The sequence below is a fragment of the Anas platyrhynchos genome, chromosome 8 (assembly GCF_047663525.1).
Source record: "Anas platyrhynchos isolate ZD024472 breed Pekin duck chromosome 8, IASCAAS_PekinDuck_T2T, whole genome shotgun sequence".
In the NCBI taxonomy this organism is placed as follows: domain Eukaryota; kingdom Metazoa; phylum Chordata; class Aves; order Anseriformes; family Anatidae; genus Anas; species Anas platyrhynchos.
This window is the reverse complement of record NC_092594.1, coordinates 12587250-12607727: the sequence shown is the minus strand read 5'-3', so window position 1 is coordinate 12607727 and position 20478 is coordinate 12587250. Positions and strand designations below refer to the sequence as shown.

General features: G+C 42.9%; 1 protein-coding gene and 1 long non-coding RNA gene across 11 annotated transcripts in view; one reads left to right on the top strand and one right to left on the bottom strand.

Moving 5' to 3' along the window:
* NTNG1 (netrin G1) overlaps positions 1-20478 on the bottom strand; it is a 159777-nt gene that overhangs the window by 121256 nt on the left and 18043 nt on the right. The gene's annotated exons all lie outside the window — the stretch shown is intronic.
* Positions 171-20478, top strand: part of LOC110354292 (uncharacterized) — a 31231-nt gene continuing 10923 nt past the window's right edge. The window contains exon 1 of one of the 2 annotated variants that reach the window (XR_002406051.4): positions 171-432. This is a non-coding gene — a long non-coding RNA (uncharacterized lncRNA). Of the gene's footprint in view, positions 486-20478 lie in introns of both variants that reach the window. The other variant, XR_002406050.4, reaches the window with a different exon arrangement.

The following is a 20478-nucleotide window of genomic DNA, read 5'->3' as shown; positions in this document are numbered from 1 at the left end:
TAAAAAATTATGTCTGAAAATGCCATGCACAAATGTATTTCTCCCAACATAAAAGCACAATACTGATGTAATGCTCAATTTCTAAATAATCTGGTGGAAATTGTATCATAACATGTATTTCTTTTTTTTTCAACTCATTTTTTTTTAGGTTCTCTTCTGTTCTGATTACAGTGGGGCAAGCTTTTCCTTACTATAACCCAGCTTTTGGAAACGAGGTGGTAATTGGATGTGGATGATTGTTCTATTTGACACTCATCACAACTTTACCCAATTAAGGTCAGTGATGGTGATCAGCTGTCAACTAAGAGCTTAAGTTAGCATGTCAAGGTCAGTGTAGGGTTTGCTGAAGGCTGGAATGACGTGTGGACGTTTCTGAGCAAGCTAAGTTACAAATGATTTGAGTAGAAATAGAAGTTTTGTTATTATTCTCTGGTACTTTTAGCTTTTTTTCTAGAATTTTATTGATATTACTTCATGCATAGCTGGTATGTCTATTTCTGACCTTGCAGTTACTTGTGAAAACTGGTGTGTGTTGGTTTCTGCTGCGTGTGCTGGAGTATATGTTCCTTCTGGGAGTGCTCTTGGTAGGTGGTTATGTGGGAGGCCAGAGGAGAAAGTTGGTAGGAGAGATCCTGATTGTTTCATGCTGTGTTGCTGCTGGAGCTGGTATCAAAGCAGTGCGTTGGTTCCGAATGCCCTTGGTGCAAGTGCTTTGTCTCGGTTACCCAACGGTGTTGGTTCTAAAGATCTCAATGCTGAAGGCTCATCAGGTTGCGTGCTGTGCCCCCTTAGCTTGCCTGGAAAGGCTGCGATGTATTGTGAGATACAGACAAAGAGCAAGCCTACCTCATGGGGCAACATTGCTGAAGTATTTATAATCTGTTGTTTGTATTTTTTTTTTCCCCAATTTAAAATGTGCTATGCACCATGGAGGAGAAAGAACATCTAACAGCATATGTCTTAAATCTCTTGTTAGTAAATTAATACAAAATCCGTTATTACTTAATCACAAATTATCCCACTCCATACCAGAATGGCAAAAGACTGCACTAGACATCCAATGCCCTAGAAGCACCTGGCTGCCATGCTAGCTGTTTTCCAAGATGTTACAAGCACACTTCTTTTCCACTAATCAGTGTAAAATATCAATTGCTACACTTTCCTGAGAATAACTTTTTCCTAGATAATTTTCCTAGATAAATTGCAGATGTCCATACCATATATTATTTAAAGCTGACTACCTTTCTAACTGATTTCAGTGACTTCTGAGTATCTTTCCATAAACTTTGAGGTGTTTCAGTGGCTACTAAACCATATTAAAATTGTTTTCTATAGTAAGCCCAGATCGCATAAGTTCAATAAAAGTACTACGGAGACTGCACAATGTCCCCCTGTACTTGGCTCTGGTGAGGCCGCACCTTGAGTACTGTGTTCAGTTTTGGGCCCCTCGCTACAAGAAAGGACATCGAGGTGCTTGAGCGGGTCCAGAGAAGGGCGACAAAGCTGGTGAGGGGCCTGGAGAGCAAGTCCTACGAGGAGCGGCTGAGGGAGCTGGGCTTGTTCAGCCTGGAGGAAAGGAGGCTCAGGGGCGACCTTATCACTCTCTACAGGTACCTCAAAGGAGGCTGTAGCGAGGTGGGGGTTGGTCTGTTCTCCCACGTGCCTGGTGACAGGATGAGGGGGAATGGGCTAAAGTAGCACTGGGGAGGTTTAGGTTAGATGTTAGGAAGAACTTCTTTATGGAAAGGGTTGTTAGGCATTGGAACGGGCTGCCCAGGGAAGTGGTGGAGTCCACATCCCTGGAAGTCTTTAAAAGACGTTTAGATGTAGAGCTTAGGGATATGGTTTAGTGGAGGACTTGTTAGTGTTAGGTCAGAGGTTGGACTCGATGATCTTGAGGTCTCTTCCAAGCTAGAAATTCTGTGATTCTGTGATCGGTACTTCAATTTTGACTGCTTTTTTTTTTTGTGAATTGATCTGGTTTGGTTTCGTTGGTGGGGTTTTCTTTTTGTTAACGAGAGACTCTGACCCTTGGAGATCTGGAGAAAAAACGGGTCGAGGCAGGGTTTCATGGGACAGCCTTTCTCTCTGGCAAGCCAAACAGCCTGGGGAGGAGCCAGCCCCAGAAAAGGGGGCCCTCAGCCCCCCCAACCCTTGTCCTTGCTCCACATGAGGGCATCTTCCGGGCCTCTCCCAAGGCAGCCACCTTCGGCCTCGCACGGGCCGCTCCATCACAGAGCTTTGCCGAGGTCACAGTGGCCACCAGCGGGCCCGCCCTTGCCCCGGGCCCTATAAAAGGGGCCCCCCTGCCACTGGCCCGCCACTTGCTCAGCGATTTGGTCTTCCGAAAGCCAGCGGCTGAAGGAAGGCCAGAGTTAGGAGCAAAGAGAGAGAGAGGCAAGCAGCAGCCCTTCTCAGTGCGAGGACAAGAAATTGTTCCTAGGACCACTGAGGAGGATGTCTGCCTCTGGGAGAATGTGCCATGGGTTGAGGGCCAGCGCCTCCAGCACAAGAACCATCAGTGCCCAGGAGGTGTCTGGTGCCCGGCCCAGAGGCTATTATGATAAATATCATTGGAGCCGAAGCGATGTGGGGAGCAGACCGGCCCCTCGGATGGACACCAACAGCAGGCCTGGGCCTAGCCGGAGGTCCAGTGAGGACAGCAAAGAGAGAGAGCGTGGGTTGGAGGGCCACGGGAAGCGGAGCCGTGCCCAGCGGACGGAATATGATGCGGGACCCAGCCGTGGCCAAGGGAGAGATGACATCAGGAATTCCGTTAATGAAAATCAAGCGGAGAACGGAATGGACCCGAGGCACGGAACTGGGAGGCGTCCTGGTGCGGCACCGTGGCCGGAAAATATGCCCAATGGAAGGCAGCCTGTGTGGGCAGTCCCTGCCAGGGACTGGCTCGTCCTCCAACCCGCGGAGCCAATGGAGGTGGGTGCACAAGATGAAGAGCAACCGATGGAAGTGGACCCACCTCGGCCACAACAAACATGGGAGTCCCCCGGCAGCTCTCTGAAAAGTGTCCTCAAGGAACACCGGCAGCTGTGCAGAAGGGCTCGGCAAGCTCCCTATTCCGCATCGCCCAGGCTCCACTCCAGGCATTAGCCTGGAGCCACGTGGCAATAAAGACCTTTGCCAATTGTCAGGGGTTGTGTGAGTGCTTCTTTCCCATCTGGCAGCCCTTGTGCGAGAGGTGGCAGCCCTTCTTCGCAGAGCCTTGAGGAAGAGCCCAAGAGAGGCCCCAGCTCCCTTCGGGCTGCTGCACTGGGGTGACAGGTGGAGTCCCCAAGGGCCACCATGCGCCTTTAACATTTGTAAAAATAAACCGAGGGGTGAAAACAGTAGTGTGTGAGTGATTATAGCTGGCTAATTTCTTATATTAGGAGTGAGTTTCTATATCCGAGTAATTGGTAATGACAGAGGTGGGGAAGGCTGAGGTACTCAGCAACTTCTTTGCCTCTGTGTGCACTGGTAGAAGGGCTTCCCACATCTTTCATTTCCCTGACCCCATAGATGGAGGCTGGGGGAGCAGAGTCCCACCCAGTGTAAGCGAAGAGCAGGTTTGAGACCAGCTGATGAATCCAAAGAGGTACAGGTCAACGGGACCTGATGAGCAGAATCCCAGGGTCCTGAGGGAACTGGCTGATGGAGTTGCCAAGCCTCCCTCCATCACAGCAGAAAAGTCCTGGTAGTGGGGTGACGTCACTGGGGAGTGGAAAAATGGAAACATCATGCCCCTACTCTTCAAGAATTAAAGAATTGAACAAAGAGCACTGCTCTTTAACAGGTAAAGCAATTAGGAGACATTACTTCTCAGAAGAGCAGTCAGGCACTGGGACAGGTTGCCCAGGGAGGAGGTGGTGTCACCGCCCTGGGGGTGTTCAAGGCAAGGTTGGACGTGGTGCTTAGGGACATGGTTTAGTGGGTGACATTGGTGGTAGGGTGATGGTTGGACCAGATGATCTTGAAGGTCTTTTCCAACCTTATTTATTCTATGATTCTATAGTTTCATTTCCAAGTTAGTGGAATTATTTTTTTTCCCTGTTTATTCCCAATTGAAAAGGACTTTCTTGCTCTGACTGCAGATGGTGTTTTCGTCCATCCCTACGGTGGCAGGGAGGGGTACAGAGAGGACACGGAAAGCCCACTTGTTAAACACGTGGCTCAGGGGCTGGTGCCAACACAGAAATCTTGGGTTTTTCGACCATGGGGCACTTTACTTGGCATCTGGCCTGATGGCCGCAGACGGGTCCCTATCTTTTAGGGGAAAACGGATCCTGGGCCAGGAGCTGGCGGGGCTCATTGAGAGGGCTTTAAACTAGGTAAGAAGGGGGATGGGGCTGAAGCAAGGATTGTTGGAGCTGTGCCAGGGGGAACAATAGCAAGGCCGGGGGATAAGGCAATGGCCCAGCCGAAGTGCATCTACACCAATGCCCGCAGCATGGGTAACAAACAGGAGGAGCTGGAAGCCGTCGTGCAGCAGGCAGGCTACGACGTTTAGATGTAGAGCTTAGGGATATGGTTTAGTGGGGACTGTTAGTGTTAGGTCAGAGGTTGGACTCGATGATCTTGAGGTCTCTTCCAACCTAGAGATTCTGTGATATTGAGCAGAAACTTATGGAGAAGGAGGAGACAGAAAATTAAGATGCAAAAGAATAGGATACAAAGTAACACTGGAAATATTGAGATACCACTCAATCATTGCTGTACCCTCTCTTAAAATATACTTTTGCTTACTTCACCTGAAATAGGACACAGCAGAAATAGAAGAGACTTAAAGTCAGGTGATGGAAATGACTGGATGTCTGGACTGACTTCTACAGGAGGAATTAATGAGTTTGGAAGAAATACAACAGCATAGTATGACTTGCACAAAAGTAGTTAATGAAATGCTCTATTTTTTCTCTTACATAATGAAGTAATACAAATCACTAAAATAAAAGGGTACTATATTTAAGGTCTCTTACCTATGGTACTTACTCTTGTGATATTTAACTGAAAGCCTGAGCATTGTGAAAGAGGTGACAAACTTGTAAAATGTTTGGATGCGTAATGGAAGAGAGCTCCATTTAGGTCAAAGCAGATTCTAGATTTATGTTGCTTGTTGCAGAAAGCAGAATTTAGTACTGAAAAAGTGTAAAATAGCTCTTTAAAACTTGAAAAGAAAAAAAAAGTAACAACTGTTTCAAAAGCCATTTCCAACTCTCAAAAGGTCAAATTCAGCCCCAGAACAGCAGGTACAAAGTACACATGAGCTGAATTTGGTTCTAGAAGTATATGACTTTATCTTTCATCTCCAAGGTTTTTTACTTCACTTTTTTTTTTTTTTAAAGCTTGGACTGAGTTGTTATTCTCAACACAGTCCCATATGCTTTAATGTGACTATCATATTTTATTTGTGCATTTTAGTCAAATGCATTAGTCATGTATCAGGGATGACCTTGCAAGGCATAACTTTGAGAGTAGGAGAATATTACAATATTATGAAAGGAAATCTAATTAAAATGATATAAAGTTAATAAAGACAGAGCATTAAGTAAAAACCAAGAAAAACATGCGCTCAGAGAGGGCACTAGCTCAAAATGGCACTATGGGATGAATGCTGTCATTCTGACGCAAATGTTTTGAATTTCTTTTTCTGCAAGCATGTTCATTGCTAAAGGTATTTGCAACCAAACATAGAGTGTTCCACTTAGATTGCTCTGTAGTTAACAATTTTATAGTGACTCGTTTCATTTAAGTATTTAAAAATAAGGGCACGTTAGGAAATACTTAATCAATAGGGATTGCGAAATACAAACCAACCCAAGTAAGAAAGGAAAACTAATGAGTCATTTTTTTAATTTTCTAACTAAGAAAGCATAGCATCCAGTACTCTGGAATATTTATAGTTCTTTTATAGTACTGGTGCTATAGGACTGCAAGAGGCATGTAAAACACCAAAAGGCAGACAAGGTATGACTTGCTGTGTAAGATTACAAGAAAATCTAGGAGCTAGCCTGTTCTCTTGTGTGGTCTGGGAAACAACCTTCATGTGACAATGACATGATGAGAGGCGTAGAGCAGCTGTGATTAGCAATAATGCTGACCAGAGCTGGGTGGTGGTGTCCTGAAGAACGCTGGGTTAGCATGGCTCTTTTATGAGCCCATCATGAGGGGAAATGGCATTGCTATTTTGTACCGGGAGCACGCCAGACTTGCCATATCCCCTTTATAAGCTGATAAAACCAGGCTAGATCTGCTGTCTGCTGCGGAGATGTGCACTGCCATGTCTGAGCAGGGAGAGCACCGTGGGTGCTGCGACTCCCTGCTCCTTTCCTAGCCTCAGTGCTGAGTACTTATGATACAGCAGCAGTTATATATGGGCTGTACTTAGTGGTATTCGAAGCCAAAAGAGAAGAGCAGAGGTTTTTTTATTTTTTTATTTTTTTTTTATATATATATATCCCCTTCCAGTGTGAAGAAACAAAATGTGCCGAATTGTGACTCCTAGCTTGCACTGCAAACTCAGGGGCTGCCATCATTATAACCTTATGTACAATATTGCCTCAGGATGTGACCATGGCAATTTGTGCTTCCTCAGGAAAACCAGTGCTTATTTCAACCTGACTGGAAGACAAGCTTCTGATAAAACAAACAAAATATAAAAAACAAAATAAAAAAAAAAAACCACTAAACAAACCAACAAGCCCCCCTGTAACACAACCACCGCCATGCATGAACCTGATGAAATGCTGCCCTCACTGAGGAGAGCTGAGCCTTACATGCAGAAGCTGTGTCATGCCTCAAATAAACAACTCGAGCTACTTAAGCAAGACATGGTTAAACTGAGAATTGTGTTATTCCCTTTTTAGTCTAAATTATGGGTAGACCTTGGCATACGAAGCCTGACTTTGGAAGCGTGCCGACTGCGTGTCACTGCCTCTTTGCAGCAATGATGTGATTTTGATTAGCGCGCGGCGGTGCGAGGGGAATGCTGATTGCAAAGAGTAATCCCATCACCTGACAACAGTGCTGTGATGAAATCTGTTACCCAGATTAAAGAGGGAAGGGCAGTAACTCATCAGAAAATGCAGAACTGTCTGCTTAATTACTTGAAAAATGTCTCAGCCACTACCTTTTATGACACCTGGTGGGTATAAACATGTCCACAGTTTTAATTAATTTTACTGCTTCTTTCATTGCACCTGTATAGCCTGGAGAAATGGAATTCTAATGAAATTACAATCAAGCATTTCTACAGGAGTTTGAAACACTTTGGCAATAACCAGAAAATGAGGCATTTCCATGGGTTTAATTAGGGAAAGAGCGTACGTGGAAAAATACTTCCCTGTAATTATTCCAAATAAAGCCACGGTGCAAGCTTCCTTCTCTTAATTCATAAAACAACGCTTCTCTCGGTGTCCATTTTAATTTGGAAAGATAACACAGTAGGCTTTTCTCTGGGGCAAAGTGGTGTTATAGTGAAAATCCCACTCTTGGCATTTTCAAAGCAGCAACAGCATAAGCTTACACCTTTGACCTCGCAGCCCTGCAGTGCTCATTTAAAATTGATGAGTGAGACCCTTGAATTTATTCTGCTGAAAAACACACTTTTTATAATGATGTTTAGGATGCTGAGCAATTAGTGGCATGTTTATAAAATGCTGGCTCTGCAGAAAAACAAGGGGAGCGCAGTTCTTTCTCACCTCCTTGGGAGGGCAGAGGGAACCAGGCTTGCTTGCGTTCCTCAGGGATGCTTGGTAGGAGTTGCTGTCGTGTCAAACACATCCTGAGTATGTGCCTAAGCTTCAGGAAGAGGAATCTTGAATGTTCCCTCGTCTGCATTGCTCTAGAAAAGAGTCGTGCTCAAGCTGGTCTAAAGCAGTTACAATGGAGATAAAATCCCAAATACAGATTTTAGATAGAAATCTAATGCTCTACTCTAATGCTTGCAAGTCAATTGTTGCGGGTAACCCTTCTGCAGCTGTGATTTCTTTCGCTTCTTTTGTATTTTAGCCTGTGGAGTTCCTGTAGAAAGGAAAGCAAGTGCACTGGGGGGTTGCAAGGGTGTGTGTGTGTGCAATCCATATAGGTGAAATTAGGGAAGAATAAGGAAATGGGGAAAAATAATGGTGGCTATGGCCCAAATGATGTCCCACCCCATCACACCAAGTGTCTTGGAGGCGGGACTGTGGGCAGATGGGGAAAAAGTGACTGCTGATCTCGAGATCCCTGAAAGGGGTGGCTGGAAATGGTGGCAGGAGGACTGTCCCTTCCCTCTCAGTTTCAGTGCAGGGACACAGCCTGTGTGTGGCCATCGGAGGCTCCCTGAATGAAGCACGCACTAAATGCAAGTACAGCAAGTGTGCGTGCATCTCCTGTTCTTTCTCCCCACATTACTTTACCTCTAACTGCTCTACAGTACTGCAGATTAATACCATGCAAATCTCTGGCTCAGCTAATGCTGATCAGAACATTTTCCATGGGTCCATGCTGTAACAATCGCAACTTTCAGAGCTGGTGGGGAATGGTTTGAAGCTAGTTACTAAATTTTACTTTACTCTCATTAAATCCTTCATTCTGTGGACAAATACTGCGCAGTAAATGTAGCTCCAGTCCCTCATAAACTCACTGACTGTTAATGTTAGCAAGTTTATATAGGCATTTAGATGGGTCTTCTTTTATGCAATCAAGCACATTACACTTGTTTTAATTTTTTGCTTCAAAGACTTAACATCTGGAAGTTACAAAATTAACAACTCACTGAAAATGCTATCACAAGTATATAAAATAATTTTAAAGATCATTTTGTAACCTGGCCATTCACAAAAATCCAATGTGACAGTTATCAGATACAATAAAATACTACAGCAAGAATTTGCAAGGTTTTTGTCATAATGCTTACGAGCATTTTGGATTTCATGTTTCCTCTCTATTCATATTCCCTGTGCTTACCAATTAGCATCACTGGAAAGCTCTCAAACATTTCTATGCATATGAAATTACTTATTGCAAGCATATTGACATTAAATGGCCTCCTGATCCTGTGATGGGAAGTAAGGAGCTTGCACCAGTACAGACAGACTGCCAAGCAACTCCAGGACGGGCACTGCTGAAGTGCTGCTGGTGGTAGCAGACCGCACCAGCTTGAAGCAAAGCATCAGGGGCTGTGTAATGCACTGTACCATCCCCCATTACTTTTGCCACAATCTGTTTATCTGCTGCTGCAAAGTCAGCAGCCCTTGTGCCAGGTGCTCATCCTGTCTTGTTTTTGAATACATGTAAAAATCCCTACTCTTCTGAAATCCCCGTCTGACCTCAGCTGCGTTTGATACTGATGTGACGGTGAAGAATCTTGCTGGGCTCTGCAGTTATGCTTTGATCCAAACCCACGCGTTTCCCATCACAGAGGAACACCCCACCCTGCTGCTCGGACACTCGCTCTAAGGACAGTCTGAGGACAGCACTGCCAGCCAGGTGTCAAGGAGCCTGCTGCATGTCTCACATGTGAGGAAAGGACTGGTGTTTCCCTTGAGAAGTAGGTACCAGAAACCCCCGTGTGTTAATTGCCCTGAACAAAGCCATGGAAAATCTGCCGCAGTAAGACAAGAGAAATCACAATGTCTCCATTCAGAAATGCAGCAAAATGATGGACCTGTAAGATGCCTGTTCCTTGAGTGTGTCACTTGTCTCGCTGCACATGGATCGCTGTCACCACCACCCATCGCTATCTGTTTTTTATCAGAACAAACCACTGCTCCTTAACAAGGTAGAAGATGAAGTAGAACTTGACCCTCAGTTTAAAACGCAAGGTACTGGGGGAGAAGAAAAAGGATTGTTGCAGGGCAGCTGATCAGCAATAAGAGAGGCTGTAATGTCAGGAACTGAAAGCTCTGCAAGTGAAGAAGGAAATCCAAAATTACAGGACACATTCTGCAGAGCGTGTCTTAAGAGTGAGCAGATTTGCTGCACCTTCTGCCTGTCAGGTGGATTAATTTGGAAAGTCACACTTAGGCTAAATATGTTTACACTGTATTTAGTTCCACACAGCAGAGATCTGAGCTAGCTATAAATCTGTTGTTCAGATGCTCCTGAGATAGTTGCAAACTCGATAGCTTGGGTACTAGCAGCAGCCTAGCTTTGGCAGCACAGTGCTCATCATGGGCTAATTGACCTTGCTGAGAGTGCACTGGCTCTACCAGATGATTTATGGTTTCTGTGCTATATCACTATCATATCTTTGTGATATGGTCTTTCCTATCCATCTTCCCAGTTAAACTCTCATTCAGGCTCTCACCATCCCGTGTCTTGATTACAGCAACAACCTTTTCTCTGGCCTTGACAAATGCTGTCTTGCCCTGTTGATGATTATCATCCAGAATACTGCTGCAGAGACCCTTGTATTTATTTATTTTTTAGCTCGTTGCTTTGACCACCAGGCACTTCCATTGCACTCCAGCACCAGCTCCCCCTTCTCCATTTCATCAGACCCAGGCTGTTTGCCTTCATTTTTAAAGCCTATTCCCACCCCACTACTCATCTCCCATTCAGTATCAGGAAACCAACTCCTGCTTCGTATTGTTCCTTGGTGGTAAAAGCCTTCACTTGTTAATTGTTTGATTTTTATTTACTTATTACATAGGCACCCTTGTGCTTTCTCCTTGTGCTGCCTTTCGCCCTTGGGAGGAGTCCTCCATAAATGTTAGTGAAACCAGATCATTAATCTCCATAAGGTTATCACCTTAAAAGCACCTCTTTTGCAGTGATGTCTAGTAAAAGTGTGATGCTAAATATTAATTGTGCTGTATTATGACTGTCTATCATGCTGACTAGTGTTGACTCCTTGTGTGTGACAATTTGTCCATACCTGTGGGTTCCCTAACTTGCGTTTGGGGAGAAGGGACGTGGGTGTTTGGACAGAACCTAGCACAATAAGGGCTCATAAACACAAGTGCTCTTAAATAGTGGGTTGTACAAATAATTATTGCAGTGCTTGCTCAGGAATGAACCAGTTAAACGCTGGAGTTTATGGCAAACATGCATCTTCAATGGCCCACTGGCAGAGCGTAACCCTCAGTCTGCCTTCCCCTGCAGACTCCTACAATGTTTTAGACTTTGTTACTACCTGCTATTCTCACGCTATTTTTATGTTCAGAGAACTCTGATTCCCTTGTGACAGAAAAGGGATGAGAGGCATGGAAAGATTTTTAGACAAAGAGAATCTGAGAAGGGTGGGCTGCTTAGCTGAGCAAGGAGACGTGCGGGAAATGATAAGCACCAAAGACACATAGGAAGTACATTAAGTTGTTAAAATAGCACCATCAATGCTTTTTGACTTATTGGGATGTCTGAGTTGTAACAGCGATCTTTTACATTTTTCTGGTGTGGTGAACGTGAGAGCTATTCCTTGAAACCTATCACTGTGACACCGATTTTCAAGAACTCTGTACAAAAGCAGGAACTCTCATGCTCTGAGATAGAAAGTGAAGCCTCTACAGATCTTAATACCACATTTAATTGCTTTGAAGGTACCTACAGAGAACAGTGGGACAGAAAAGAATATGAATTGTGGTTTCCCATTTTCTCCTATTAATTTTCCTCCAAGAGATTCTTTAATCACTCTGTTCATTAGGAGCTTGCACACTGAGGCATTTAGGAGCAACCCAGTACCACGGGAAGGTCACCGCTGCAGCCACAGAGCTGGCACGAGTGCAGGCGTTTACTCATGTTCATTGCCCATTCCCCAAAACCACGGGGGTTTTCACGAAAGCCTCAAAGGAACAGAAAGGTTGCAGTATAAATCATGTTACTTGAGTCAGAGGTTTCCAAGGTTTGGAGAGCTCCCTTACCATGGATTTAAACCATCACACAAATACTAAGTGTAATGAAAGTTATCAGAAACGATGTGTGCGTTTATCAGAAGTATTCTTCCAGCTTTGCTCTGTGCTTCAGTTCATGATAAAGTGTAGCATGATCAGCTATCACTGTACATCTTCATTTCTGGCCCTTCTAATTCAGATTAGTTCACGCATCTGCCGGATTTCTGTCAGCTTTTCCAAATGCACATGAGTCTTTGCTCTGGAGAAGGGACTGATTCCATGCGCTCATGGTTCTCCATGTTTATCACAGCAAACTATCTACAAATGCTTTGGTCTCTTCCAAAGTGCAAGAAGCAACGCTGATTTACATGCTATGAACTGAAAAGGAACATCAGAGGAGAGTATTTTAAGCTTCAGATAACGCTAATCTTAGCTGGAAAGCCTGTGGTTTTGATCCTTCTTGGATACCTGCTGAACAGTGAGCTGTCTGCACGACCCCCCTGCTCTTTTCTCTCTGATAAATCTGAGATTCGAACGCGCTCTCTTGTACTCAGGGAACATTATGTGGATTTGCAAAACTTTCTGAAAGACTTCCTGTCCATTAGCCATTGGCTGGTTTACAAAAAGGCATAAATATAGCGTTTTCCTCTTGTAGCAGATGTAATCTCCCTGCAGTGTTGTTCATAATGTTCGAAGGAAAGCAATATTCGTTTTTTCTTGGAGTCGCTGAAATAGCGGCATCTCAGCATAAACTGAAAATATGTTTGGAACTTAATTTGATTCAGCTTTCAGAATTTCACACATGTGGGATGAACACATGAGGATCAGTTTTCTGTAATTAGAGTGAGGCACATTAGGAGAGCTTTATCCTGTAAGGTCATCTCTGCAGGAAAAAAGCATTTTCAGTGCTGCCAAGAAGCACCTAAGATATGCTGTTGCATGACCCACTAGACTGGCAATTTTTTCTTTCCATTGGCATTCTTAAAGCTTATATGAAGCACAGATTCATCTTATTAATGATGAATATATTATAAAAATTGTTACCTGTTATGTGGAACAAATTTGCCTGTTTTGGCTTCCAGTTCATGCTCATCACAAGTGGAGAGGGAGAAAAGTAGTCCTAAAAAAACATTTCATCCTGATTAAGATTTGGAACAAGTCTTGGCATAATTCAGAGCATCCTAAATGTTGCTCCAACTCATGTTGGTTACACAGGCCCCAGCGTACTGGCTGTCCTGACCATCTGGAATGGTTTTTCTTTGGTCCACTCCACATCCTCCTGCTGCTGGCATGGTCTGCCTCCTGAATGTGCTTCTGAAACAGGGGGAGGATCAAAGAGCAGATGGCACTGAGCTGGCTTTGCCAATCCTTTGCCACTGGAGGAAATTTTCTGTGCCAGTAAACATCTTCTGCTCCTTCTTTGAGCTTGCTCTTCAGCTACTTTGCACGGCCATCCAAACCAGGGACCAGTGGATTTACCTCCAAACCGACCTAGGTGTGGGTGAGGGCACAGAGGGAGCCATGGCTGACAAAATAGGGGTTTTGTAATGAATGAGGCAGAGCTTTGCAGTAAAATCTTTAGGGATACAGAAGCGAGCCCCCAAAGAGGCAGAGGTCTAATATCTATTGAAAAATGAAGATTAAAAATAAATGTTGAACAGCTGCTCCGCTCCCTTTGCACTAGACAAGGACGTTTTTAAGGGTAAATATTGTTTAGAATAATCCATTGTGCAGAAGCCTTTGGATTATCCCCTGCTCCCATAACATGCTTCATAATAGCTGCCCTGAGTTGTACCAAAGGACTGTCCGCAGCCTTTTTGCTGAGGAAATCATTAGGAAACCCATTTTATATTTCAAAATCTAAACAAAGTACTTCAACAAACGCAACAGCAGAGCAGGAGCAAGCTCCTGGATGAGTGGTGACAAGGTGTTTCATAACTGAGGATCTGCAAACCCTTGCTTGACAGCAAGAGCAGCGCAGCGGGACCAGTGTTCAAGGAAAGATATTTTAAGTCTGGCAGAAACTTTACTGCTCTTCTACAACCCAAATCATCGTGGCATCAGTTTAGACAATTTTTATTTCTGAAGGGCAGCATCTGTCCTACTTGGCACACTTAAAAACTTGAAGTAGGCTTTCTGCTTTGAAAAATACATAACAAAAATATAAGTCAAATTGGCAGAACCCTGTATTTTGGATTTTTTTCAAGTTAATAATAATTTAACAGAGCACACCAAAAATGGAATTTATGCTTCAGTCTGACGCAGCCTAGAAAAGCATCTCACACACACAGTTTTGAATAGAAATGCTGAGGATCTTTAAAAGTAGCCATACCACCAGACCCTGTAGTAAAGAACAGCCGTAGCTTCTGCAGTGTTGTTGGTGACTGGTTTCAGACTAAAGGTAGAGGGATGGGATCCTGAAATTGTAAGGAAATGTAAGGTAATATCTTGATTGTGGGACTACAAAATTTGTACTGTAGCTTTGTCTGTTCCCCAAAATAAGAAAACAAAAAGGCTGTACAGACTTCAGAAGACTTTCACCAAATTCTCTGTGTTTAGTAGAAGTTCAATACCTGTCCCCCATTCATGTGAAAACCCCTGTGTGGGGTTGAACCTGACATTCCCCTGTGCAGAAGTGGACTTGTTTCATTTTCCCTTTGCTTCATTCTTTTCACGAAGTGCCCGGGCATAATCCAGGCATGTTTCACAGAGCTGGGCAGCGTCTGTGCAGTGTGAAGAAGTGCCAGCTGCCTTTGTTTGTCCTCAAGTACAACAATTCTTGACTCTGGATGTCTTGGAAAAATCTGGCTAGCTACCCCACAGGAAGTGGACAGACCATAGGATGTGTATGATCGCTGGGGGCTGGATGAAAGTCAGATCAGCTAATTGCTCATTTATATCTATGTTTTTAAGCCTCTTCCAACAATATTTTGACCTGGGTAGAGAAAAAGAGCCATATGGCATCTTCTGCCACTACAACTGCTGCTAGTACCATCAGTGCATTACCTAGGTGATTTGCTGAGATTCAGGTGTGTCACTAACTTGGGGCAAACTCAATTGTAACTAAATTGCATATTAGTCAGGGTCATAATATAAGCCAGCTTCTTCTTTATGTGCCATTTGCATTGTATGCTTTGCCATGTCTGCTTACATGTGAAGAGACTTGACCAACTGCTTCTCAGGGCCATAGCTTTTCCAGCTTATAAGCCCATCCCCAAATGTATCTGTCTTCTGTGACGTCCTAGAAGCCAGACAACACAGAAAGCAGAGGGAATGCCACTCATACAGCCACGTTGTAAATAAAATCAAAGAAAAGCGCACAATCAAACTCAAGACCTCATCTTGCTAAAGTCGGTCTTATGATCCCTACTTTTTTATTGCTGCTTACATTTATTTCAATTATACTGTAAGTTATTTAGAGCAGGGACCATGTCTTCCTTTATTTTTGTACAGTATCTGGCCTAGCGAAACACCAAGCTTAACCAAGGGCATTGACAGTCTGAATAACCCCCCATTTATTTCAGTCATTTGCTGTCCTAGGAGGTAAATGACGGCTAAGGGAGTAGCTCTTGATTTCGAAAGCATCTTCAGAAGTTGCTTATCATTAAGCATACGCCAAATAATGATTCCTATTTGTCTTCTTTCTGGGGAAGTTAGAAATTCTAGATTGTTTGTGCATGTTTAATAACAGGATAAAAGGGCGTAATAGTGCCAAAAGGCAACACCCCCCCTCAAAAAAACAACCAACCAACCCAACAATTTCCAAACCAAAAGCCCCGCACATACAATGCACTGTGGATGGAAGAGTGATATCTCCTCCTTCTTGTGGTATAGATTTCTGCATCAAATATTAATGCTAAGCATGATGTAAACTAGTTCATAAAGCTTAGAAAAGATGAAAACATCACTGAAAGTTATCTGGGGCCACTCCACATGTATTCCTTAACTTTGTCTTAACATGTTATTTAAAAGAGGTGATACAGTTCTTAAAAGCTTAGTGCTTAAGAATTCCAAATAGTAATAATCAGATGCTGTTGGATTGTACACAATAATTGCAGCTGCTTTACGAGCTTTTGTTTGAACCATAACCTTAGAAAAACAGAATACGGATCATAATAAAATTACAAATAGTGACCAAGTAAAGAATTATGCCTTTCATAGAAATACTTTATAAAATTGTGGTGATAAACAAACTAGCACATTTTACTATGCAGTGAATAGCTACAATTCCCTACCAAAGGAACAAAAGAATGTCAGTTCTGTAGGTATTTAAGGTAAGTGTGGGACAATACAGGGCAGCAGAAAATGGAGACTTAATCTCAAATGAATGCTATTAATATCATAAAAAATTAGCAACTCTGAGAATTCTCTACATCCTCTGCCTGGAAATGGAGACGACCAAAATGAGATGCAAATCAGTGCCTTTATCTAATGAATAATGCAAATGAGTGTTCGTCTTATGGCGCGGCAGTCTGCAGGAATCCTCTCTGCCTCACCTCACATTTCTTGTGGATTTAAGCACCATGTGTCAGAAGAAATTAGAGAAAGGAATTGCCAAGAAATGACAAAGCCTCGGAGCCCCCAGTCAGCGCAGACAGCAAGGTACATTAAGATGCATGGTACAGAGAAGGAAAGAGTTGACATCTCATTAAAATGAAAATATTGCTATTTTTCCTTCACCTAGTTAATGGAGTTGTACGACATTGTAATCTGCAATTATTTGTGTGACTATTAGTTAGAAACATCTTCCAGAATGATAGCAAGGCAGGATCTCTGAAAACTTTATGGAATCTTTTCTTTTTTGCTTTTTTAAAAAATCACTGCTGCTATTATTTTATCTCTCGAAGTTAACTGCATCAGCATTTTTCTAACAGCATCACAGAGCACAGTGCATCTTATCCATTAGTCACAAGCCTCGCTGTAACTTTCCCTTAGCATCTAATACTACCTTCCAAAAATATTCTCCAGCAAACAAACCTGAAGGCATGCAAGCCCTGAAAATTAACTCTTTTTTTCCAATTGTTATTTTGCCTGAATGAACTCCTGATTCACAATTCAGGACAGACTCCATCTGTTCCATTAAAATGCCGTAGCAGGCAGACCTCAGCCGCTGTCACGTCCCTCCTCTTTGTCATTGCATTGGATCCCAAAAGTGGGGACTTGTGGAACTTAATGCTTTCCTGGCAGGAACTCTCTTAAAATACAGAGCAGGTAGCCTAACAAGGCCATTTGCTCCCTGGGCAGCTTCCCAGTTATCAGATACAGGGTGGTGAAGGAGCAGCCCAGCCACAGAAGGGAACTCCCAAGGATTTGCAATGCAAGGAGAGGCTGCCCTGGTCATTTAGACACGTATTTAGTGCAGAGCATGTGAATTTGCAGGCTGTGGTTTGGCAGCAAGGGACTGGACTGAGAGCTGGGCCCCTCTGGCTGTGACCGTGGCCACCTGAGAGTAGGCAGGAGCATTCTGTACCTTGTGCCTTGTGCCTGTCTGCACTGCCCCTGGCACCTAACCCTGGCATGCAGTGTAACAGTGAAGACGTGGAAAGTCATTTCCATCACTGTGTGTTCCCCAGAATGCAATGATTGAAAAATCACTTTTTTTCTTTTCTGGTGTCAAAAGAGAAGATCACCCCAAACTCCTGAACCTTAAACCTGAGAACTTAACACAATTGTGAAGCTCAGCTTTGGGGTGCCAGTCATACATGATACAATCTCAGGGCCGTGCTCCTGCTGTTCACTGAGCTATTTTGTGACCCAGCTGGCAACAAATCAGTGGTCTGATTCAGTAACCCACCAAACAGATAAATCTATGTATGAAGCAAAAATGAGATGAGAGATGTTTTACTATATGTCCTTTCAGGAAATGTGAAGAAGAAACCTTTTTATCACAAGCTGACAAAGACATCATCGCTATTTATAGTTGTGCTTCAGTTCATCAGTTGGAGGCACGCTGAAGGAGATGCTAAAGCGCTAGCAGCATTGCTACTAAATTAAGAGCTTGCAGTTTCTTTTTTATTGTTGAAAGCAAAGCCGTTTCTCTGTTGGACAGCCTGTTGCAAACTTCATAATAGTAGGAAAAAAAAGATTTTTTTTGGATGGATTTTCTCAGTTCAATCCTAGTGAATCAAGGGGGAATTGCCTGGGATGCAAGTCTATGAAGAATTTAGTGTGAACTCCATAAAAATGTGACTCAGAATCAATATAGCATTTTCACTCTTAAATTAGAGGGACATGGATAGGCTCGCTGGTCCTGTTCATGTTAGCAGTTATGCCAGGAATACACAGAGAGTATAGGATCCCAGTAGCAAGGGCAATGAAAACTTTTTGGGGGAAGACGGGAACAAAAACCCCAACCTGGTGTTAAAGCAAACTAAGCAGTTGATTTGAAGCAGGGAGACAATTAAAGCACAGCATTTCTGCAAGAGTAATAAAAATGTCACTGCAAATGACTGATTGTTACTAGTCCTTGGCTTCTTCCTAGCACTCCAGTAGAATATGGTGTTAAATCAATTCCAAGAGATTATTAGTGGTACATGTTACTTCCACAAACTCAGGGGATTGAGTATCATTTCATAAATCAACTGCAGGTTAAGATTAGATTTTTTTTTTCCATATTAGTTCTGTGACCTTTACACAGCCTATTAACCAAAAAAAAAAAAAAAAAAAATTAAAAAAATAGTTGGAAGCTGATTTAGACCAAGAGAAGATAAAAACATTCTGCTAAAAAAAAATAATCAAATATTGCTTAATACCTGTGACGTTCACTTACTGCAGAGTAAGATGTTGCCACATCTACTAGCCATAGCTATTGCAGGCAAGGTCTCTTATTCTTCATTAGCTTAAGGCTCTGTAAATTACTTGTAAAGTGTTTTCCCATATTTTGTTATCTATACTTTCTACATCCCTTTTCTGTGTAAAACATTAAGAAACTTAGACTAGAACACTATAGATGATTAAGAACAACAGGAACTGAGCCCAACTACCTGGCACGTGCAGATCTATGAAGTATAAGGCTTAAGTAGACATGAGTATTATCAGACAGAAATACTGTAGGCTTGATTAAATTAAACACTGCTTCATGTGTTTATGGGCCAGATAATGTTTTCTAACACAGACAATACTGTTGCATTCTTCTCTCCAAGTGCACAGGTTGCTCAGGGGCTATAATATCTCCTGGGATGCTCTCTGTGTGTTCCCTATATTCCTCCAAGCATCCCATCTGCCAGAGACCAGCATTACCTCTCAGACAGCAATTACCAGCTCCATTTCTGGTGCTGGAGAACAGTACTGCCCTGTTCTCCAGCAGCAGTCCTTTGCTGTACAATGTTCATGCGCCTTTCCCAGCAAAATGCTGATCACCGGTTCAGAGGGATATTTCATGAATTCCAAAGATGCTTCCAACTTATGACTTATTCTCTGTAAACACGTAAACATATTCTGCATTTTCTGCAAGGTTTTATAGGGCTCATAATTACAAGCAAGCCAATTACTAACCCAGAGTAAAGCCAGTGGCAGCAAAGGATTGCTTAGCATTGCCCTTGTACTCTTGAAGTTCTACTTTCTAATGCTTTGGACCTTGGGGAGGCTGAGAGCAGAAAAAAACAACTATGACTGGTTATGTGATACCTCATGTAAGGTGGTGCCATTTTTTTTTAATTGCTGTATGTCTCTTTATTTTATTTTATTGTGAAAAAACATTAGTTTTTCCTTATTCAGCTCCTGTAAATTTTCTTTTGGGGGTATTGGAAGGAACTGGTCTGACAGGAGGAAGATACTGACAATGGCATTAGCATAGGCACAATCACCTTGAGGATGGGAACTGAAGAAAAAAAAAACCAAAAACTTGAGGCAAAGGTTCAATTCAGTGGGGCCCTGCTGTTGCTGATTTTCGTTTCTGATTTTATACACAATTTTATCATTCCAATCGCTTACCAGCACTAGGCATTTGACAAGATACAATCAGCGAAATGACATTTACTCCAAATTCTTAGTCACATTCTTATTGATCAGAAGATTTGAACACTGCCTGTGTTCAAAGCAGGCTGTGTCTGCTTTTTCTGTACTCTTGCAATGTATGTGGTTTGGAGGCTGTGCCTTGGATGAGCAGCACTGTGAGGGAGTCTTCATAAAACAATCCACATTTCAGCACATGCTTCTCCTCTACCCTACTGCTGAACTCATTAACCTTAACACTTCAAAAAATACTTCAAAAAAAAAAAAAATACTTCAAAAGACGTCACCTGTACTCATTTAAAGCCCACAACTGAAGTCTACACAGATCTTTACCATTGTAAGAGACTGTATTGCCTAACAGGGGTAGCAGAAGCCAAAGTAAAAACAAATCCATCAGATCTGGCTTGGTTTTAAGCTCTAGAGCCCATAGTGTGTTAAGATACAGGGATCCAGCCATGCTAGCATGAGGAAGGGAGATGGTTGTGTTCTTTGTAGTAACTCCCTATTTCTCTCCTCAATCTAACTTTTCTCCATCATTTTCAAGAGCTATTTCAGCAAGCCCAGAGAGATGGGCTGGTCCCCAGGGAAGGGAAACAAATGTGAAGACGGCTTAAAAAAATAAAATTCCTGAGGTTTTCAGACATCAATTGTTTACCCACTGCTTAATGTTTAAAAAAGTGTTATTGCTTTAAAAAGTTGCTTTTTGCTTTTAACAAAG